The sequence below is a fragment of the Lissotriton helveticus genome, chromosome 6, assembly GCF_964261635.1.
Source record: "Lissotriton helveticus chromosome 6, aLisHel1.1, whole genome shotgun sequence".
NCBI classification, from domain to species: domain Eukaryota; kingdom Metazoa; phylum Chordata; class Amphibia; order Caudata; family Salamandridae; genus Lissotriton; species Lissotriton helveticus.
The window spans coordinates 704,094,930-704,119,252 of NC_136067.1; the positions used below are offsets into that span (position 1 = coordinate 704,094,930).

The 24,323-nt window shown below is 43.0% G+C and overlaps 1 long non-coding RNA gene across 1 annotated transcript in view; it reads left to right on the forward strand.

The window, feature by feature from the left end:
- Window positions 1-220: 220 nt before the first annotated feature.
- The window catches only part of LOC144761493 (uncharacterized), a 1,162,967-nt gene continuing 1,138,864 nt past the window's right edge, over window positions 221-24,323 (forward strand). The window contains exon 1 of the long non-coding RNA XR_013595746.1: window positions 221-461. This is a non-coding gene — a long non-coding RNA (uncharacterized LOC144761493). The remainder of the gene's footprint in view (window positions 462-24,323) is intronic.

Here is a 24,323-nt window from a genome sequence, read left to right on the forward strand (position 1 = left end):
TTAAATGTTTGTCTTTGTGTTATGGTGCTAAGTGCTCCCGAGCTCTTCTTCCACTGTGCCACTCATTCCACAGTCCACCTCTCCTCCCTCGGCTGCGCTTGCAATACCGTGTGCGCCTCGCGGTGGCGCTGCTGCACCTCACACTGGTCCTTGCAGAGGATCAGTGCGCGCTGCGCGGCTCCCCCTCTTACCAGTTCCCCGGCATATCTGGATTACCGCCGCCTCTGCGCCTGTTCTCAGTGTCCGCGTTTAGCATTGGAACACAACGAGATTCTTTTATACAAAGATGTCTACTTGGGAGAGGATTTTTCTCGACAGGGGCTGAGTTGGCGCCCATCCCTGCGTAGACCCCCGCAGACAGTTCACATCGCCGGCACTGCAGGGGTTCGAGAGAGGAGGATGCAAAGCAATGAAATCTGCTGCCGGGGGGAAGGATGCTCAGAGTCGGCGGCTTGACACAGGTAAGGAGGCTGACTCCGGACAAACTTTTATGCGGTAGAGTTGGAAAGGCACGCGCCCCTCGCATTCAACAGGTCGTGGGTGAGCACAGTGGTGTTGTATAGCACACGTGGGTCTGTCGTCTACTTATACTCTCACATGAAAGTTGGCCACTGTCTGGAAAGGGGTTATACGTCCACCCCATCCACATATGTTTTACTGCACGACTTAGTTTATGCTCTTCGGTCTGGAAGTGCAAGCGTAAGGTCTGGAGGTGTCAAGTCCATGAGTCAAGGCGCCTATTAATAAGGAAACATACCGCACTGTGGCTTCGATAAATCAGTTGCTCTTTCCCATGACTTCATTCAAGTCGAGGGTGTTACCATCTCGCGTTTAAAATCTATTCTGGCACTGCAGATAAACGTGAATGAATGAAGCTTGGCGCGCGCCACAGGGTTACTTGATGTCTTTGTAAGTGAGATGTCTCCTGGTGGTCAGTACCTGCTGAGTTTGGCACTGTGGCAGTGCCCACATGGAAGGCATGTTGCACTTCCTTGTAGGTTTCGGATCGTCTGGAAGGGCGTGGGATCACAGGAGCGCTGAGAGCGGGCGCTCGTTCGTGGCGCTGCTCGTCGCCTTGCAATTCAGTTCGGTCTCCCGACCACCTGTAGCGTCCGCTGAGCGGATCGGAAGCCCCGGTCTTCCGAGCGCCTGTCTCACGCTCTCCACCCATACCCAAGCGCGCGCAAGGCTGACCGGAGCACCGTGCACGGAAAACCTGCCTTCTGACTGCCAGTATCGCACACTCACGACAATGCCACTGCCCCTTTCCAACACCTTGATCCTGACCTCCTGCGTGCGATGGTTAAAAGCAAAACACGCAGAACGTCCGACACGCAGCACTCAAAACCCACACCTGTTCTTGCTTTAATATAAATAAAATTAGTCCAGTCTGCGTTAAACAGGTTCCCGAAGCATTGCATGTATGACAGGTGGTGCTGCCTGGGTTGGCAAAAAGAGCACCTGTAAACATATTTCGTTTCCTTAATGGTCACTGCGCATTTTGTTCTGATTTTTATGAGAACCAATCAGTGTTGTTTGTCTGTCCTTTGTACCATTTTGCAGAGCCACTGTACCGCTATGTAGACAGGTTTACTTAATTCCAGTTGTGTCATTGGACACTTTTCTAATTGCGATATTGGTATTTCATTGAATCTTTTGAGCTTAGTGATTCAAGTAAGCCGCCAAACTCTTCTTGTTTTAATTTCTGACGGACATTTCCAGGCCCGAGCCCAAAAACCAAGCGCTACAAATGGATCCTGTTAACAAAAAACACTTGTAGCTGGGCTACTGGTTTTCCAGAGTGGATGACTTAGACTTCGCACTCTTGGAAGTAGGTGGCTTCCCAGCATGTGAAAAACACAGTATTCTAGGAATACCGCAGTCTGGTCTAGTGCTTGGCGACAGCCCCGCACCAGCCTGAAGCAGCGATAGCATGATTACTGGGTTTGGGAGGCACTATTTTTCTTTATTTCCCATGCCAATTACAACACAATGCCAACCATGCCTTCATTCTCTGGAAAATGATGCTCTCTCCATTATTTTCCTCCCTCACACCCCAAATTGTGATTCGAAATTCTGGGATTTCAGTCACACCTCAGAAATTTTGGTGCATCAATTTCTGAAGATGTGGCACACATTTTTTAAAGTTTTCACAATTTGAAGGTTTTGAAAGAAACCGAGTATGTCATTTTATGTTGTACTGAAAACATGCAGTGAAGTGGAATTTCTTGCCTAATTCCTATCTGTCAGAAATAACAGTGTGTTTTCATTGAGGCCATGGCAGAAGGTAGGCTGCATGCTAATTTAACAATGAGCAAGTCTTATTCCTGAAACACCCCTTGAGAAAACGTACCCAGTAGAGTTCTGCTCCTCCACTTGCGTGCCTTGATGGTCTGCGCGACAAATTGGGCTACTGGTTGACTGGGGTGTGAGCCCTGGTCAATCAGCAACCACAATCCTTGTCAGAGTAAGGCACAAGCAAACCCCAAATTAACCTCGGCTCAAACCTCTGGTAGTTTGGCACAGAGAAGTCAGGATTAACTTAGAGCAATGTGTAAAGTATTTGTGCAACACTTCAAACAGCAAAACTATGAAAACACCACACAGAAAGATCCCACACCAAGATAGAAAATAGAGCAAAATGTAATAAATGAAACAAGTACAATACAACAAAAATACAATCAATAGAGCCAGAGATATGAACTTTAAAGTATAAAGTGTAAATTAACACCTAAAAGCAAAAATCTCCAACTGCGGCTGTTTGGTTTCACTGGATCGGGTCAAATACAAAAGTTCAGGCCAACCGCGATGAATCACAGATAAGGTCCAGTCCCCAGGTTAGTACCGCTGAAGGATTACCTTCTCAAGTTTTGTGGCAAGAGTCCCATTTGCATAGGAGAGGGCCGTGGGGAGAGCATCGCAGGAGGGTGTTGTCAGTCCCATGCTAGCAATCGATGTTGCAGTGCGAAGAGATGGGCTGGCGGTGCTTCGCGCTGGTTTTCTGTGTGAGTGGCACAGTCTTGGGCCCATTCGGGGTTGTGAAAAGCCGAAAAGCTTGATTTAAGCACCCATGAGCCACACCAAGGGTCCAGGACCTGAGAGGCACCAGTTGGGAGTCAGGAACACATTGCATCTGGGTCCAGGGGCTGGTGCAGGATGTTAGGGAGCCTTTTATGTTCCTAAGGCTCAGATCAAAATGCCAGCAGACTAGCCCTTGGAGTAACTCTGGGGTCCTGGGTTCAAGATGAGGTTGCAGGTCCAGTTCTTCCTCCCAAGGCAAGAGGGCAACAGGCAGTAGGGCAGCAGAGCAGAGCAGTAGCTCTTTCAGAGTAGCAGCCCAGCAGAGGGGCAGTCCTTTCACAGCACAACAGTTCTTTCTGGCACAGTATCCTCAGGTGCTGACGTGTACTGTAGATTTTGTGTCTGAGGTCCAGTGTTTATACACAATATTTCTGGCTGGACTATTCCCATGAGGAACAGGGTCAAGACTGATATGCATGTGGGTGTGTCTGAACTGGGGTGTCGAAGTGAGCTACATAACGATGATGGATTCAACCCAGATCTATCAGTGGCTGGGAGTGAGAGTCTGAAAAGTTTCAGCTCTCCGTCCATCATCTCCTTGTGTTTGCTTTGTTTGTCCTAAGTTGGCAGGGTATGCCCAGATATGGGTCTCTTGCTCACTTTGCCACTCAATTCAAGCTAGCTTGGCTGAAGAGAGGTCTTACTGTTACCCAGAAACCGGTCCCAGGATGCTTGTTTCCAGTCCACGGAAGACTTGGCTTGGCAGATCGGGCTAGACTGTTCCCATGAGAAACAGAGTCAAGAATGATTTGCACATGACTGCCTCTGAACTGGGGTGGCAAAGTGAGCTAAAGAACAACGATGGATTCAACCCAGATCAAATAGTGACTGGGGGTGAGTGTCTTAAAAGTTTCAGAGCTCCGCCCATCCTCTCTGTGTTTGCTTTGAATCACCATTTATTTAGCCTATTTAAAGAGTCCATCTAACACAATCAAAAACATTTCCACGTTTTTACATATACAGCACAAAGTCAGACAAAATCATATAAAATGCATAATCATTACAATTCATATTAAAAAACATATTCAAATATGTACAAAAGCAACAAATTATATGTGTCCAGAAATGATTGTGCCCAGGTCTAGACTTTGTTTGTTGTTGCCCTATAGGAGCTTGATATAAATGTATTTTATTAAACCATTCCTAGCTCCAAACTAACCAAACAGTGCCTGTACAGAACTGAGGGAGAAGTTTACTTCTCTTATATCATGAAACACACTAACATCGCTGAGGTCCAGTATTAATTATTTTTAATGCACTTGATTGGTAAAATTACTGCAGACTCTCTTCGAACCCTTTTCACTTTGTGGGATCGCCTCAGGATTCATAACGTTCAAGCACTGCATAATGAAAGAACGTTGAAAAAACCTTGTAAAAACCTCACAGACATGTTATGCACATACCATCACACGATACACTGCATGCCACAATGACACACACATCATATTACCTCTTGTGATTGAATTCATTTGCATGCTAACATTAGGTTAAGCCACCTTAGGGGTGGTAAAGGCATGAGGGGTAGGCACACCTACCTGACTAGCTAATTTTCTGCCAGTCCAGGTGCCAAAGGACTCTGGACAGAGGGGGGGTCAGCCTCCTCTCCTAAGAGAGGAGCCAGATTCGCATATCAAAGGTGGGAGTTTCTTAGAAGGTCGCTGGCCTAGGAGTTCTAAACACTGTCATCCTGAGGGAGGGGATGTGAACACTTTCTTCCGGGGTAGGCTTTGTTTCTGACCTGTTGTGAGCAAAGGCCCTCATCCTAGGAGGTCAGAAATCTGTCTCGTGTAGCTGTCTGGCAGAGACAAGTCAGCCAACACACCAGAGGCTGGTAGGTTTTCAGGGGGCACCTCTAAGGAGCTAACTGTGTGCATGTATTTACTAATCCACCACTGGAATCAGGATGGGTTTGTAAATATGAGATGTTTGATACCAAACATCGCTAGTTTCAGTGAAGCCATCATGTAGCTGGGGAACTCATTTTCACCAGTGTCCAGCACATGTTCTAACATGGCATCCCTGTTCACATGCACTGGCAGTAATGGAACTGACTAGCAGTGGAGCATCTCTGCTCATGCAGGTATGCCCTCATATGTACTACCAAGCCCCCTACCCTAGGCTGTAAGGCCTGTGGCAGCGGTGACTTACATGTACTACATGCAGTGTTAGGGGATCTGGCACAAACAGATGTGGGTCAGGTTGTGTTTTCATTTTTGTCTGCACCAAAACATGCAGCCTGTGATAGCAGCCCTGCATGAGTTTGGTTAGGGGTTCCTTAGGGTGGCACAATTTGTGCTTCAGCCCTTGGGGGACCCTCTTTGGTATCTCCGACCAGAGGTACCACAGATAATATTTACTAGGGACTTACAGAGGATGCTAAAGGCGGTGCCAATTGGGGGAACAATTGTACAGTTTTGGGAATGAGCTCTGGCACTGGAGACCTGCTTAGCACTAACCCAATGCACTTCCAGTTGAAATAACATCATGTACCGGCAAAAGTTGGAGGGGACCATGTCAAAAAGGAGTACTTTCCTGCAGTGGGTATAAGGTGTGCTATATATTAAACAATTGACACTTATTCTGAAAATGATGAACCAACATTCTAGAGACCTGATCAAAATCCCAGAATCTCAAATTATAATTTAAGGTCTGTGAGAGGGATTTCAGGAAGTCAGACTTGTTCAATATGTGGTAATAATCTTCCACAGAAGAGAGACATATGGAACATTCTGTTGCATCAATAAAAAGAAAAACAGTGCGCAATCACAGAAAGGGGTGGGGTCTAAACTGCTCTATGATCGTTCATATATTGTACGAGAATGGCTTTCTTTGGTGCATGTGCAAGGACTTGCTGTTCAGCAGTCAGTGAGTATAGTGATCACTTCTGGTGGCAAACTATCTGCTCTCGGCAAGTTCACTGTACCGTATATGTGCCTTACACATGAAGGTCACTTTGCTGAACAAACACACCGAGGGCCAGATGTACGACTCTATTTTTTGGATGCCCAAACTGGTTTGCGACCAGTTTGTGCATGCAAAGTCTAATAGGGCCATTTACAATCCTTATTTAGTGAGTGACAATTTTGTTGCGACTCGCTAAATAGGAATTGCGAGTCGCTATTAGGAAGGGGCGTGCCAAGGGCGTCCCTTCCTAATAGCAAGTCAGAGAGGCCTATGTAAGAATGTTTTGCAACCGCAATTGGGGTCACAAAACACTCACAATTTACCGCACTCTTCAAAAGGGTGATAAAGCACTCGCAAATGGGAAGAGGTCCCCAGGAGACCCCTTCCCCTTTGATAATGCAGGGGAAAATATTTTTTAGAGGTAAGCAGTGGTCCCAGGGACCACTACCTGCCCTTAAAAAATGAAATGAAAACGTTTCATTTTTCTTTTTTTTTAATGCATCCCGTTTTCCTTTAAGTAAAACTGGCTTAATTTAAAAAACAACTACTTTATTTAAAAGCAGTCCCAGACATGGAGGTCTGCTGAGCCCAGCAGGCCACCATACCTGGGAGGGCCAGCCATTCCCAATAGGGCCGCAAATTGCGAGTGCCTCATGAATATTGATGAGGCATGCAATTTGCGACCCCATTGGGAATCGCACAGTGTCTCTGACACTGTTGTACATGGCAACTAGCAACTCACTAATTGCAACTCGCAATTTAGTGCAATTTGCGAGTTGCTAAATACCATGGTCGCACATCCGGCCCTATGTGTGCAAGCATGCAGAGGGGTTGGAAGCATTTTGAGGTTAATATTCTTTGACAAATATCAGCCAGGTAGAGCAGCTGCGAAAAACGGAGACTAAGTTGTTCATGTGAGACTGAGAACAGAGTCCCAGAGCAGAAGGAGTGTCTGCAAGGACTAAAGGCCAGTGAGGGAGCCTAAGACTTACTTCAGTTTTGTTACTGTTTGTTAGTGAGAACAGTAAACACAACTGTTTGCTGAACCCTTTTGTTGGCCATAGTACTCTGTGCACTTTACTTCTACCAACCAGTGGTAAAGTGCTTGTGCTCTCCTTATAATGTAAAAGGGGCATACATCTAATTGGCACATTTAGTTTACTAATAAGTCCCTAGTTTATGGTACAACATGCACACAGATCCAGTAAATGAAATACTACTAGTGGGCTGCAGCACTCGTGCCATCCACGTCTCCAGGCCTGCCCATACAACTGGGGTGTGAAGTTTGATGCTGCCCTTTTGACCTGCGAAAATAAACCTTTTGCCAGGCCTAAACCTTGCTTTATAATTTATTTGTAGAGTTTTATCTAGCACACACTCGACCAAAGGCATCAGAGCGTAGTTATATGGATTACATATTACATTCAGGGTAGACATGAAGATAACATTGCATTATGCAAGCAAAACATATGAAGGCATTAAGATCAATAGCTGATACATTTTTGAGGTAGAACCAGCTTGTAAATATAGATAATGTTTTAACAGCGCATAGTAGCAGAACATATTGGGGCAGGTATAAAAAGCATAATGTCAGTACGTACGTGGAATATATTAAGGCATTTTTGAGGTAGAAACAGCTTAGAAATATAGACATTGTTTTAACAGTATATATTATCAGTACATATTGGGGTAACCATAACGATATAATGGCAGCATGTAAGGGAAATATATGAAGGCATTAGGATCCGTAGCTGAATAAGTTATTAAGGTAGAAACATCATATATGTATAAATGTTTAATAGTACATCGATACATTTGCACACTCTTACATAGGGAAAAAGTAAACATATATAGAATCAAATAATGACAGTGGGCTGTGGCTTGCAGTAGATTGAATGGGCAAAATGGTTCATGGGTATCAGGGAATGGGGCTCTTGGTGGAGGTATTAGAGTTTTTCACGAGACAGAAGTGATGAGGCTTAGTCTTGAATTTTAGTGGGTAGCAGCACATGCCAGGCGGAAGCTTTAGGAGGTTGGGTTCAAATATTTGTTGAGGTGAAGGAGTTTTAATTTCCTCTTGTAGTGAGGGAAAGATTGATTGTTGTGTAAGTCTTGCGGTAGCTCGCTCCAGATTCTGAGGGCATTCCAGGAGAAGGTGCAGGTGCAAGATTTCTCTTTCTAGAATTAAGGTGGAATCAGGAGAAGGCTGTTTGAGCTTTGTAGAGGTCCCTTTTGTCTGAATTTAGATCGTTTATTAGAGAGGTAGTTTGGTTTATTCAGAGAGCTTTATGAGTTATGCCTACAGTTTTGAATAAAGGTATTGCCTCTATTGGAACCCAGTTAAGGTGCTTGAGAGTGGGTTAATGTGATCATGTCGCCTCTCTTCTGATAGTAGCCTGGACGCAGGTTGGAGTGTTGCTTTCAAACGGGCTAGGTATGTTTTTGGGGCACTCATAATCGTTGCACTTCCATAGTCCATCTTGGGCAGGACGAGGGTTTGCACCACGATCTTTAGATCATCACTGGGTATGAAGGGTTTGTTTCAGTGAGTAAAAGGCACTTTTTGCAGAGGTGTTAATATGCTCCTTCATGCTTAGGTGAATGTTGAGTGTGATTTCCAGGGATTTAACAAAGTTGGAGATAGACAGTTTGCACTTTAGTGCAGTGATGTTGTGAAACAGGCTAGCTACAGGTAAGGATTTTTCTTTGGGTTGGATGAGGAGGAGTACTGTCTTGTTGGGGTTGAGCTTGAGGTGGTTGCTGGATAGCCAGGACTGAACTGTGTGTAGAGTGCTATTTAGGTGCTGGATGTCTCTGACTGGTGATGTTTTAATGCAGAGTTGGGTGTCATCCACATAGAGGTGATTGGCAATGCTAGCTTGTGTCAGGATCACTGCAAGAGGTTCCGTATAGAGGTTGAATGGGGCACGGGATGGGGTTGACCTTTACAGGACACCTTGTGAGACTGGCTTTGCATTTGAAATGTAATCATTGATTTTGATTAGCTGTGTGCGCCTGTTTAGGAAAGAGGCGAACAACTACAGGACAGTTCCTATGATGCCTGCTCTCTTTGAGAGAGTGTTTAGGAGGATGTTATGGTTGACAGTGTTGAAGGCAGCTGAAAAATCCAGGAGGACAATGGAGGCATACCTGTCCTTCCTCCAGAGATCTGTGAAAATCGTCTATGATGTTTAGTATAGCAGATCTGGTATGGCAGCCTTTCTGAAACCAGATTGGAAAGTATCATGCAAGTTGTATTTTTCGATTTGGGGGTTGAGTTGTGCAAGCATACATTTTTCGATGGTTTTGCTGAGGAGAGGGAAATTAGTTATGAGTTTGTAGTTATTAAGGTTATCCGGGCTGACATCCATTTTTTTGATGAGAGGGCTTACTTGGCCAAGCTTGAGGAGAGCCAGCATGGAGCCTTATGATAGAGATGATGTGACTGAACTCTTTTACACGTGTTGCTGCGAGAGGGTCTGAGATGTGCAATGCCGGCTTTATGTTTTCAAGTATTTTGTGGACCTTGCTGCTGACCTCTGCTTGAGTGAGTCATAACCCCAAGGTCCTGGATCATTGGCTAGTGTTAGTGTGTACTCCTCCTGTCCCAACCTCCAAGATCTAGTGTTCAGAAACTTTTAGCAAATTTCTGCCTAGCGAACTGACAGAGACTGGGGTCACCGTCAAAGTCGCAGCCGTCAATGTCGGTTCACCTTTTGAACTGGTTTGCCCCGCTGAAGAAGATCTGACTATCAGAAAAGTTTTTAAGGTTAAACTTAGAAGGCTTCACCGAGACTGACTGTGAACTGAAGCTGATAGATGTGAAGGCCTTTCTGGACATGGCCTCCAGACTTTGGCTGCTTGAAGTTTCCCCACCATTATTGACAACCAAACCAGGACCCTGCTCTTCTGAACCCATTGTTGTTGAGTCCTGCTTCGGATCGAGCTTGCAGCTTGCTCTGCTCACTTCTCATGGATGGCAACTTTTTCTTCATTAAAGTTTGAGTCGGTTGGCAAACTTTCCACCATCCTGCCTGGTCTCTGTATCTGTCCTGCACTCTATCGGGGTCACCTTAACTTTTGACTTTGATCTAGCCTATCGCAACCAGAAAACCGCGGTTGGTGCTTTGTGGTTTTTGGCGCTACATAGTTTTAATTCAAACTTTAACATTCATATCTCAGGTTACAGTTTGACTTTTGCCATTTTGGTGTTATTTATACAGCATACTTGCCAAAGGGGCACAAGTCATTAATCCCATTGTAAACAAAGTTTTGAATACCTTATTGTTATCAGAAACAGTTCTGGTGCATTGTAAATGTGCCAAAATCCTGCCTTTGTTTAAAAAGCCTACTGCTGAATTCAAAGTTCAAGCACATTTTAGGCCCATTTTGAAAGTTTTATAAATGTTTTAAATTCACAATTCTCACAATTTTTGGAAATTAATGATCTTCTGCATCCGAGTTAGTCTGGATTCAGACCTCACTTCAGCACTTAGACAATCCTGTTAGAGGTCACCAAGCAAATCAAGGGCACCCTAGACAAATGAGGGAAGGCCGCCTTGATTATATTGCATTTATCAGCAGTCTTCGATACTGTCACTCACTTGAGACTCCTTGCCCATCTCCAGTCTATTGGGATTGGTGGTCCAGCCCTGAAGTGGCTTACTTCCTTCTTAGATGTAAGAAGTCAAGGAGTTTGGATGGCCCCGTTATCCTCCACAGTTCATGAGCTAACAGCTGGAGTGCCTCAAGACTCGACACTCAGCCACACCTTATTCAATGGTTATCTTACCTCTTTAGCTGTGATAGCTGAGCCATAAGGGGCCAAAGTATTCTCAAATGCTGACAACACCCAGCTTCTTTTCACCTCTGGAAAGGGAGAAGAGCTCGCTGGAGTGGCTTTTAAAAACTGCCTGTCAAATGTGTTTCACTGGTTCTCCATCAACCAATTAAAATCTAATCCTGACAAGACAGAGATTGTATTTTTGGGCCCTACATTTTCAGACTTATAACGGACCTTCTAGCAGAAGGACGATCGACTCCCTGGACCACAACAAGGCACTGTAAATAATTTAGGAATCAAATTTGACAGTGTCCTTATCCTTTCAACCACAAATCCAGGCACTGGATGGTTCCTGTTTTGGGCTGCTATGCAGTTTGAAAACTTGTCTTCCTTTACTAATTCTTGAAACTAAAAAAACGGTGATCCAGGCCTTGATAACTTCCAGATTATAGTATAGAAATGCACCATACTTGGGTCTTCCAGAATATCTTCTTAGCAGACTTCAAGTGGTGCAGGATTCAGCAGTCCGAATCCTCCTTGATCTTCCCCAGAGAACCCTTATGCCCACGCAATTAAAGGCACTTCACTGGCTTCCTATTAAAAAAAGGATCCTTTTTAAAGGGGAACATCCATTACGACGCGATTGTTACACAGTGCTACCATTACAACGCGGGCAATACAACGCAAGTCGTTACCACGACTTGCGCTGGAGGGCGCTCTAGGCTAAGGAATAGTAGATTTACTATTCCAATAGGGAGCCTTCATTGGCTCCCTATTAAGGAACGAGTTGAATTCAAAAGTTTGTGCATTGCTCACAAAGCCATCTATGGCATGGCGCCTGCATACATCAAAGATCGTGTGGCGATGTACAGCCCAATGAGAACCCTCAGATCCTCCGATTCTCAACTATTGGTCTGCCCGCGGTACAAACTGGTTACCAAGGGAGGAAGAGCCTTCTCGGTGTTAGTTCCTCAGTTATGGAATTCATTACCTGAGTCGCTGCGCAGGCAAGAGAACCTCCTACGCTTTAGAAAGGGGTTAAAAACGCTGTTGTTCAGGAGGGCCGTGAGCGCTAACTAGGCTAGTGGATGCTTTTTCTCTGTGTTGCTAAAGTTGTTGTTTGTACCATCGATTCCCGAGCGCTTAGAGACCTGCAGGTGATTGGGCGCGTTATAAATCACAAATAACAATACCAATAACAATAACAACACCTTACCTACTGTACGTGGGCTGGTGTTGCAATAGTAAATCTTACTATTCCTAAGTCCAGCACCCTACAGCGCAAGTCGTGGTAACGACTTGCGTTGTAAAGCCCACGTTGTAATGGTAGTGCGGTGTAACAACCACGGTGTATTGACATACAACACTTTTTAATTCTCTGGTACTTGTTCACAAAGCACTGTATGACACTGGAACTGGTTATGTGAGAGAGAGGATTTGTGACTATGTCCCTTCCAGAAACCTATGGTCCTCCTACGATCAAATTGCTAGAATTCCAAAAATATGCAGCGCTTGAACTAGTGGCAGGTTCTATCTTGGACCGCTCACCTAGAATAAACTTCCTCTGGAGCTACATACCACAAATAGGCAATGCTTCTTTAAGATTTTTTTTTCAAACATGGCTCTTTCAACAAGCTTAACAGGATGATCAGTGTTTTGTAGGTAGCCTTGAATCCAGTGCTGGGACACTCCTTGAAGTATCTGTGCGCTATATGAATCTCATATCATCATCACCATCATTTTATATTGATTAGAATTTACTCTACTTTTCTAAATTGATTTGGGATTTTTCTTGTGCTGTGTTTTTACTTTATTGCTGTTTGGAAATTGCATAAATACTTTGCGCTTTGACACTAGCTAAGCCTAGCTGTTTGTGTGATGCAATCAGAAGGGTAAGCACAGGTTTATTTGGTAGATTTTGTGGTTCACCCTGCCAAAGATTGGGATTATTATTTGAGGTGGGTTCTCATCCTGCTCTACTAATATTCCAATCTTTTACACTAACCCCGTTGACTTTATTTTCACTGCATCTTACTATTTAAGTCATTTATGTTCTGTTATGAATTTATCAGTTTAAGTGCCAGAATGCAAAGAAAACAAGCACTGTTTATGCCAGTATATCTGGTTTTGAACCGACAGTGCCTGCATGCTCGATCCATTATCCATGCACTGAAATACTCCTCGTACATGAACTCAGCCACTCATTTCACGCACTGAATCTATTTATTGACCTGGTGAATCATTCTAGCATTCACCTCCTCATTCATACACAAACCCACCAATCAATGATGAGGAACATTCAGCTTTTAGCCAGACATATGGACTTTGTTTGTAGTTTATAAACCATTTGAGAATGCTCCCAGTAGGGTAAGACTGGTAGTTTGTGACTGCTGCTTGTTGCATATTACTGTTAGTCTTTGAGGATGATAAGTGCTCTTAGTATCTTAGTGCCAGTCTGTGAGTAGTGGGAGTGCTTCCACTAATATGCGACTGCTACTGTGATGGGTGTGGGAGTGCTGTTGGTAGTGTAATAGTGCTAGTATGTGTAAAAAGGCTTTCAGTAATGTGTGAGTAGGCCTCTATAAGGGGCGTAGAAGTGCTTCGGGTAATGTGACCTCTAGTCAGCGAGAGATGTTTTTAAGGCTATGGCTGAAGACATGCTGTGTGCCCATTTAACGATGGAAGAGGCTTCCCCTTGAAATAGTACTGCAGATTGTGTTCCCAAGTACACTCCTTATATTCCACTAGTGAACCTTGATGGTCTGCTTTCCTCAATGAGAATGTCCAGATCTTGGGAAAGATCTGGTGTTCATGACCCAGGCTGTCTATTTCCTTTCGAGAACCATTGCCAAATGACTTCTGGCAGGCCACCCTCAGGCGCCAATCCCCCACACACATCACTGACTCTCACATCACATGCAAGGATTGTGTTTACTGTTCTCATTGAGCTCCATCTGCATATGTGAAGAGAGAGTTCCCTCCCTAGGTTCCTTAATGCTTTATTGTCAGAAACAGTGGTTCTTGTGGAATAATAGAATAAAAATAGATAATAAGGTGCACAATCGCAATAGAAGGGTTAAAATGATGTCAGAGGGTGAAGAAACCACATACACCTATGGTTTTAGTTTGATACAATCATATTTTATGTTTTACAAACAAAATTCTCTATACAATGAAAAAGAAAAATGTGTGTAGTGACCCCAGTGAGAAACAGGAACCTGAAATATTGGTGACATAATTGTGAGAGTATTTTACAAGGTTTCCAAGGTATTCAAAAAAGTCAACGACGTTTCGACCCTATACGTGATCTAGGTTCTCATCAGGACCTATGGATTTAGGGACATCTGATGGGTAGAATGCGCAGCCATGTGAGGTGTACATGTCAACAGTGGGTGAAGTAGGAAAAGGAAAACAAGATACTCAGAAGGACACCCATCCGGGTATCCAAGTGAGCGTGAAGGCTGGAACTCTATGGGTAGCTGAGCACTGTTACTGTGGTGATGATACACAGAGACATGTATGAAGACGGTGATGGGGAACTCTGGAGTTGGTGTTAATCACAAGCGGTGCTGTCAAGCTGACCTGTAAAATCACAAATGTTAAATATGGTGGTCTGTACCAACATATGGTATGAAGCCCATCTATAGAGGCAAGTATTTTTCAATGAAGACGAATAGAGTCTCCTATCTGGTTTTCATTTTCCTCCTTCAGCCACTGTTGGCACGTACATCTCAAGCGGCGGCGCATTCTACCAGTCAGATGTCCCTTAATCCTTAGGTCCTGATGAGTCCCTAGTTCATGTAGAGGGTCGAAACGTTGTAGACAACAAAAGAGAGCAAACCATTAACCTTTTCAGTGCTCATGACGGCTCCCAGCCGTCATGAGTCACGGTAGGCGTGTGCTCTTGACAGCCGGGAGCCGTCAGAACGTTGCCGCTCCGCCCACACGCTGTTAATTCCCTGCCTGTGCGGGAGAATTAATCAGTGGGTGGAGTTCTGACGGCTCCCAGCCGCCTAGAGCACACGCCCACCGTGATTTATGACGGCCGGGAGCCGTCATGAGTACTGCAGCACCATGCCCAACCCCGCCCTTCCTTGCACCTCAGTGGAATTCGGGCTGCGGCAAAGGGGTTAACAGTGCATAATATTGTATATAGCTGCTGCATATTATGTATTGAGTTGCTAAATGGTTGACTTTTTTGAATACCTTGGAAACCTTGTAAAATACTGTCACAATTATGTCATCAATATTTTAGGTTCCCATTTCTCACTGGGGACACTAAGCACATTTTTCTATTTCATTGTATATAGAATTTTGTTTGTAAAATGTAAATTATGAATGTATCAAACTAAAACCATAGGTTTATGTGGTTTCTTCACCCTCTGACATCATTTTAATCCTTCTATTGCGATTGTGCACCTTTTTATCTATATTGATTCTCTTATTCCACAGGAACCACTGTTTCTGACAATAATTTACCCACCCATGTTCGTTAGTGAGTTGGGTTCCCTTGCCCATTTTCGTCACTTGAAATGCTTGTCAACTGTTTCTAGCAACAGCTTTACCTGGCTCACAATGCACCAATCCCAAAGCCTTTCCAGATCTCCTGCATGCTTGCACCCACAGAGTATATGTTCAGGAAAGTGCCCTTCACATACAGCATGTATGCGGGGTACAGTTAACTTGATGGAAGCAGGGCCACTATACTGAGCGAGCACTGGACAGCACCTCCTTGTTCATGCACATGAGAGAGCCACACTCGGACCATAGAGAAATAATCATAGAAAAGCTTAGACCGTCCCCATTCCTGTCATTGCCACTGCTTTTATTTTTATTCCATGCCAGTTGCAATAGAATGCCCCAAACCCACGTCTCCATTCTATGAAAGAAAAACACCATACATTTACCAATTCTTCCACTCTGAAATTCTTATCCCAGGTCTTAAATTCCGAAATGAAATTCTGAAATGTAGGTAATTCCTCAGAAATCTCGGTGCATCTTTTCCAGAGTGGTCTCAATTGCTTAACACGAGACCCTCGTTTTAAAAACACACCTACAGTTCCAAGATTTTAAAAGAAACTATTACAACATTTTAATTGTTTCCTTTTAGAAAATATGCAGTAAGTTGGCATTTCATGATTTTCAGCTAATGAATCCAGTTTAAAGGCCTTCATATCTACCTGGAAGAATTTGCTCTTCCAATATTGAGGCTACATTACGTTAAAAAAGTGTTCTTATTTCAGTTGGCACACATTTGTAACTGTTTCATTGAGAACAAATCGTGTGTTTTCAGTAGGATTGTGTGAATATGTCAAGGGCTTGATGGGGTAGGGGGAGGGGGTGTTTGTTCATCCCTTCTCTTCCTTAGAGGCTCTGAGGAAAGGCCAAAATATTCCGGGAGCCACACACTCTGCCCCAGTTATAAAACGGGTTACAGGGAGCTTTGAAGTGCTGTTTTTAAACAAAATGTTATTGTTGTGGGATTACTAGAATGTGTAACATTGCTTTCAGCAGTGTGCGAGTGGTTGTCTGTCAGGGTTTGAGAGTGCTTCTGTAAATGTATGGCTGCTAGTCAGTGAGAAGTTTGAGATTGTTGTCAATTAATGGAGTGTTTTGCTTTTTCACCGCATGGGCTTTAGCAGTTCCTCTTGTAGTTTCGAGGCTATGACTGAAGACATGCTGTGTATATAAAATGATTAATTATTCTTGAAATAGTGCTGCAGCAATTTCTACTCAGCAGAGGTCTCTTCCTCTACTTGTGAGCATTGATTGTCTGCTTTCTCAAGGTCCAAACCGTACATTTACTTAAAAAAATAAAAGAAAGATTAATTCACTTACAACTAAATACTAAATATAAAACTGCAGCAGAAGAGATCTATGTAAGAAGGTCTTTGTATTAAATAAATTAAAGCTTCTTTCTCTGGAGTTTGACACAAAATTTACAATATAAAACCCTTTCCTATTGTATTTATCAGAGGGTTCACAATGTAAAACTCCTTTGTCTTGCATTTCTCACGGAGCACCACAATGCAAACTCCCTTCCTGTTGTATTTGACTTAGAGTCTGCATTAACAATGCCTCTACCAGTTAGAAACAATTACACTTCTTCATAAATGGGGTAACCCAACCACTACCCAATCTAATGCTCATAAAAGTGATATTCATTTAAAGGACACAGACAAGCCATGGCACTTGACCATCAAGATAACGAGTCACGGTAGTCTTAGGTAGTTGTGGGTGAAATATTCTGTTCTGCCTGCTGAACTTGCAGAATTTTGTCCACTCTGTGTTATTATTTAACACAGAGTCTGGCCAAATTCTGCCAATAGCCGCATGGCGGAATTTTTCTCTTGCAAGGCTCCAAAATATATAAGCTGGCGAGAGAGATTTGGTGTCCCCCTAACGTGATTTTCTAGCACAGGCGGTTGACAGCTTTTGTGAGCAGTCACGGTCAGAGGTCTTTAATTCGAGTAGATTTGTTGCTGCTCAAGTAGATTTTTCAGCGGCAGCAAAATCAATGCGAATGTCCACGCTCTCTTTAGCAATCAATGGTGCCGGTTGCACTGATTTTCAGAGCTGCTCGCGCTACCGGTGCTACATTGCAGTGCGAGCTGCATGTTTTCCGCCTGTTGGGTAAATTTCATGGAATCTCATAGAGTTTTTCTGTAACTCCGCTGAATTCTGCCAAATGAAACTCCATGAGTTCTGCCCACCCTAGCCAAAAGCCTGCTTGGGGAAGTGGTGAAAAAATCAGGATCCTGCAAGGCATGCAATAACTCTAAATAATTAAATATTCAGCAAATGCTTTTAGTTAAAAAAAAAATACTTGTATTCTCACAACTAAATGCTAAACATAAAATTTCAAATTTATAGTAATAAAATAGATGATTAGGGTGGGAGGATGCGAGTCCTACTCAAGTAACTCTAAACATCTGCAAGGTCAAACACACAATAATTTAAACCTGACTCAACATCTGGTACCTGTTGCGGCCTCTGCATCTCAACCATCTGGGCGACCGAAGTCTGCGATACCTGGAGTGAATTTGTGGTTCCTGGGCATCACAGAACATCACAAAAAGCCTGTAGCTGCAGGCTGTGAGTCTTGCTCTTCTGGGGCTAACTTCTCTCAGGCTCCTGGTCTCCTAGTTGATTCTATTAATCCCTCCAGTTCTAAAATTGCAGTCACCTGCCTGAGAGTTTGCAGCTGCCTTTTAAAATTATTCCACAGCTATTCCAGTTCAAGTTCTTGTTCTCTTTTCTTTTCCATCATTGCTGTTTTCTTTCTTTTTGGTTTCCCCAATCCCTTGTGGTTGCTGCATGTGATATTTGATGTAATTTCCTTTTCCTATTCTTTTGCTACATAAAGGCTTCAGTCTGGTTGAGTGTGTGTTGCAGCAAACCTGTGTTCCTTTGGTTGTTTCCTCACTTCCTCCACTTGCTGATCCTGACTCTTCACTCAAGAAGAATTCCATTATTGGGTTTCTGATTCCTGGTTTTCTTCATGCCTTTGAAGTTTCCATCTAGCAAGGAGGTTTTTCATGCCTTTGGCTTTTTCCTCCTGAGAAGGCAGCAGGTTTGGAAGGATAGCGTACAATATTTTTCGGTGTCTGGTGAGAGCTTGACCTCCCCAAACAGTTGTCTTTATCTCACAGACCGAGATTCGATTGCCAGTAAGCGTCTTGACCAGGAAAACAACTGTGGCTCAGAGTAGACAGGCTTAATTTAGGGAAATGAGTCAAGTATTAAGCAACACTGCAACAGACAAAACACCACTCAGTAAAAGACCACAACCATGTAGAAACATTTACAAACAATATTATAAGAAAAATGACACCATAACAAATAAAAGTCAATAAGGGGGGCTGGAGACATGAATTTGTAAACATTTAAGACTTAAAGTGGCAAAAAAAATTAATCAGACATCACTCTTTGTGGTTCACCAGTACTGAGGCGCAATTTCAGGTTGACCACGATGGACCGCATGTCTGATACACCAAGTGGGTTGTTCCAGTAAACTTCAAACATAGTCTTTATTATAAAAGTCAAAATCCTCCAGCGGGCCAAAGTGGAAGGCTCTATCCATACACACTTATTATGTTCCTTTAGCCACAAAGGAATTTAGCCAAATGACCTTTGGAGTCAATTTCTTAGGCCTTGGTACAAGCGGGATCAGGTCCAGCCATTCAACTCTCCACACATGAGCTCCCGGCACTTAATGCACCCTGATGGCCTATGGTTTCTGATAATTCTCCATGAGGGCTTAGGAACCGTGCACCCCCCACTACCCCCAGTGCCTTGAGACCCTTCCGGGTGAGTAGCTGCGCTTAACAAACCCTGATTGATTTCATTGATTGATTGACACAGGTTACAGACAGCAGGCCCAATCTTCTGCTGTCCAGCTACATGTCCAGAAAGTGTCCTGAAAAGAAGGGGGTGAGGTGCTACTTTTGTTCATTTCAGTACCCAGTGGTTAGGAGTGATTCCTGGACTCTCCATGAACGATGAGCAAAACTTTCCCAAGGACAAACCTCAGCACTTTTGCAGCACATCCTATTTGCCTTATTGCAAACTATCCCACAGTGCACCACTTTCAGTAAAAATCAACATGATTTAAGGTAATCAGCAGTCCCCTCCCCCTCACTACTCCAAAGGGGTTCTGGAGCCCTCTCCCTTTCTACTTCAAAGGAAGAAGCCAATTAAGAGGGCTCATTCCTCATGATATATCTGAATAGGAAATTACATCACTAGATTTCTAGTCATATGTATAGGAAGTGACATCACTGGTTTTCCACTAAAACTATCTTTAAGAGAAGTAGCCAAGCAAGAGGACTCTTTTCCCACCATCCATCTGAACAGGAAGGCACATCACTGTATTTACCCTGAGCCATCTGAACAGGAAGTGACATCACTGGGTTTCTCACCAAAATAATCTTTAAAAAACGAGACCAATCGAAAGGACATTTTCCCCATCATTTATCTATACATGAAGTAACAATACTGGATTTACCATCATCCATCTGCACCTGAAGTGACCTCACTGGTTTTCTGCCAAAATTGTCTTTAAAAGAAGAAGCCAAGCAAAAGGACTAATTTCCCACCAGTACAGGAAGTGACATCCCTGGTTTTCCAATCATCCATCTGCAGAGGAAGTGACATCATTGGTTACCTGTCAAAAATGTCTCCACTTAATGTTGGCTGCACTGTGAAAGCATGCACTGGGTGTGCCGCTGGTGCACCAGAAAAGCTCCAAAGACTAGTCAGTCTGCACCCATCCATGCCCCGGCTGCACCTAGTGCCAGGACCTTTGGACCTCTTCCAAACCACTTCCCTCCCATCGTGACAATGAATGCCTGGAACCCTGTTCGAATCTCCCAAGGCTTAACTAAAATAGTGTCAAGAAGCAGAAATCACTAACTCTGGGAATCTTGTTGCTCTAGACTGGGCCAAAGTCACAAGTTCAGGCTGTCCGTGATGGAGTGCAGCCAGCTACAGGGGCCAGGTTAGTACAGCTGAAAAAGTTACCTTCTCAAAGTCTGGCACGCAGAGTTCAAAACTTCGGGATTTAACAGAAGGAGCTAAACTGATGCCAGCCAAGGGTGCAAGGCCGGGACAGGCTTCTCTTGAGAAGCAGGATCTCACTCCAGAAGAGGCCAGCATTGGTATGCAGGTCCTGCTGCAGGTCTAGTTGCAGTTCCAGGCAGGGTCAGTTGCAGCAGGTCAGCTGGGAAGTCACAGAGAGGCCTCTGGAGCTTGATGTGTCCCTGTAGCTCAGAATTGGTGGTCAGCCAGCTGAACCTTGGAGACACTCTGGTAGTCCTGGGTTCAATGAGTTAGTCCTCTTTCCTTCAAGCAGCAAGACAGGCCTCAGGCATTAGGGAAGACTTCGGAAGAACGAGGCAGGCCTGTAGCAGCAGGACAGTCCTCTGAGAAATAAGGCAGGCCTTAAACAGCAGGATAATCCACTAAAGTACAAGGCATCCTTCCGCAGTCTTACACAGGTCCAGGAGTGTACTGAGGATTGGATCTGAGGGTTCAATAATTATACCTGGTGCCCGCCTTTGAAGTGGGGGTAAGTTGATGGAGCGAGATAGAAAACAAAATTTTGTTTAAACTCGCAAAGTCATATTTCCATAACATGAATAATAATATTAATGATTTGTGATATGTTGTACTAATACAACTTAGATTAAACTTTACATGTGGGGGGACTAACATATGTGCTCATAAACGTGCATAAATGTTGCATCTTTTTGTTCGTGCAAAATAATAAAATAAATTATTGTTTTCGTTTTTGTCATTACTAACTGCGGCAAACTTAAAAGAAGCATGTGCTTGTTTTGCTTTTCCTTGTCTGTGTGATGTCATTTCTACTATTCTAGGTGCATATGGGTCTCATGAAAAAACGGAGACTGGTAGATATAAACGCTGCTTTATTTGTTTGCAATGGCTAGGTAACATTTGATTAATCGGGTGGGTTAATTAATTAGTAAAACTTGGGGTGGATACAGAATCTACATTATTTCTTACATTAATACTTTTCTTGTGTTTGTTTTATATTAGAAATCATAAGTTGCCTGCTTTTGGGCCTAGTCATTTGAACCGCAGAAAAAGAGCTGACATATAATTCTGCAGAAAGTCACGAGACGCCCATTCTGAATTAAAGCGTTTATTGAAGCTGCATTCACAAAGCAAAAACTGATGAGCTGACATCATTCTGTCGGACATGGCCAAGGTCGAAAGTGAACATTTTGTCAGTCCTTAACTTGGCATCCGCGGAAGTTGTATTGAAAGTCTATGGACGCTGCGAGAATGACTTAATACATTTGTTGCAATCTCAGGAAGCTTCTGGCTTCACGTGGAAGAGACAATGGTCCTTATGAGACTTGATTTTATGGAACTTTTTGAGAATTGGGTGACATGTCACTTGTCACTCTCAGCCAATGGGACGTCGAGGATTTCTGAAAACTTTCCTTTGCTAGTTTAGTTAGCGTAGAAAGGTATAAAAAGTCATGCCCTTAGGGTTGGGCTGACTGCTGCTTTCTGACTTTCCGATGAGGGCGAAGTGCTGCTGGACTTTGCGTGGAGCACGTAAGAATCCTCAAAGAACTTTACTTTAATTTCTATCTATTTAGCTTATTTAGGGACTTAGGTTTTAGAAATGCTAAACTTTAAATATTCACTTTGATTTTTGATTCATTTGCTTAAATTGTATTTTCTCTTAATTCTTTACAATCATGCTTGCTTTATTGCTAATAAAATTCATTTATAAAACCTCCAAATTATATACCATAATTTAGTAAATAAAATCTTACTTTTGACAAACAAGCTGGTCTTGGTTATTCAGAAGTGTAGGTTAATATTAGCTAGATCACGTCGCCTATGGTGGTCGTTTAAATGGTTGGGTTTTATTCTAATGACAATATTCTTTCAGCAAATGTATAAATATGTATATAGTTTGTAGATAATGTGTATAAAGATTTATTCTGACCACCTGATTCAGTAGGCCCAAAATATATCAGGTTCATAAATGGGTCCATATTTAGTATAGAATTTTGTTTATAGGTTATGAAGTTGGGTAGCGTTGTTTATGATATATTTTCTATAGTCCGCTGGATCAATTCTCTGGTAGCAGAAATTGATGGTTGCTAAGAGGTAACCAAGGTAATATGTTGGTTGCTAAGGGTTGCGTTATGGTATGGAAATAGGATCGATGTTCTAACACATGTTAAGTTCGTTTTTCGTGCCTATCTGTAAGCTATACCGGTATAGATTGTGTGGCGAGAAATTAGTCACGCAAGCCATCTGTTCTGTTTGTAGTGATATCGCCGAGTATCACAAGAGGTATCGCCGAGTACCATAGTGTTGTCGCCGAGCAGCACAATTATAGGGCTAGGTCTGAATCTTGTATAGTGAGGGTTTTCTAAGAAATCAAAGCAGCATGAGAATAGGGACAAAGCGCCTTCCATAAAACTCACTGTGATGAGAGTATTAGTTATATTCGAGCTTGAGTGAAGGGTAAATTAACGTCGGTGCATGATTATCTATAAACAGGTTAGAGTCCTGTACGGGTACATGCTTCATATCTATAAACAGGTGAGAGCCCTGTACGGATAAAGTCGTTATTTTGCTAACGGTGCATGATTTCTATAAACAGGTGAGAGTCCTGTACGGATTTCATGTGTGTTTGAAATTAGGGAATTTTCCGTATGAAAGTGCGAGTTTGAATTGTATTTTATGTTCAAGTGGAACTCTTAGAACTTTCACTTCGCGGTGGGTTCAGAGCAAAGCGAGTTCATAATTATACGTGTTAGAAGGGTGGGGTAAGGTTACTCTACTGACAATTGAATATTATCCTTAGTGTGAATAGCGCCGTCTATTCCGAAGTGTGGATACTTGAATGTATGTAAACTATCCTAAATAGTGAAACGAACAGATGTTGTCTTTATAGTCATCGTTAAGAATTAATTTACACTGAAAAGTGTTCTTAAAATGGCGCTGTGAAAAGATTTTGTGAAGGAGGGGTAAGCGCCAGGAGTGAGAAACGAGAAACCGCAGCTGCTGTGTACGTCACAGAGCCGCGCTGGGATTGGGTGACCTACGTCACAATCTGTATTCTGATTGGCTCTTGAGTCTCTGACAGCCTGTGAGCTGATTGGTAGTTCGGAAAAACTCCAAATTTATTGGTTGAGCAGAAAAGTGACGTAGCTCAACTGTCATTGGCTTGTTGGTGTGTTTCGCGCACGGATTGGTTGTTTTACGGAACATCCCGGAAATATTTTACGAACGATTTTGTGAATTAGATTTAACTTTAAAAATGAGTTATCATTTTAAACATGTTGAGAAAAAGTCAACATTATTTCAGAAATTCAAGAATTTATTTTCACCTGACAAGAAAATCGAAACGCGAGGTGGTAAACTACTTCATAAGTATAAAACACCTGCAGCGTATATGGAAGGTGAATACGGATATCATACTGTCTTATGGTTCGATAATTGGAAACGTTATACTAAAAATGACGGTGTTTTAACTTGGCCTGATGAAGGTTCATTTAATGTAAGAGTCTTAAGAAATTTACGAGAGAAAATTAATGCTCTTGTTCCTAAACCGAGACCAACTCAATTTGAAGCTTTAGTTGAGTGGGAAGATGAGATGTGTCAGTTACAAAGAGAAGCTAGTGGAATTAAAAGACCTTCTAAAAATCCATCTTGGAAAAGAGAAACTCATGAAGATAGATTGCGAATGTGGAGACAGGGAAATATGAGTGAAGGATTGTATTTAATTCATGAAATGGTAATGGGTACTCCTACAGGGAAATCTATGGAAAGTGAATCTGAGGATGCAGTTATGGAAGAAATATATACAACTGCTAGAAAGAATCAGCCTAATCAGCCTTTGAGACCTCCTAGATCATGGTCTACTCCGGTGGTTTCTACTGAAACTTCACCGAGTGCACCTCCAATTAGTGAAGCTCCTAAACTTTATCCAAATAATTGTGAAATCACTGAAACTCCTAGAAGATCAGAATTTGAGAATGTTCGAAATGAAGGTAGACAT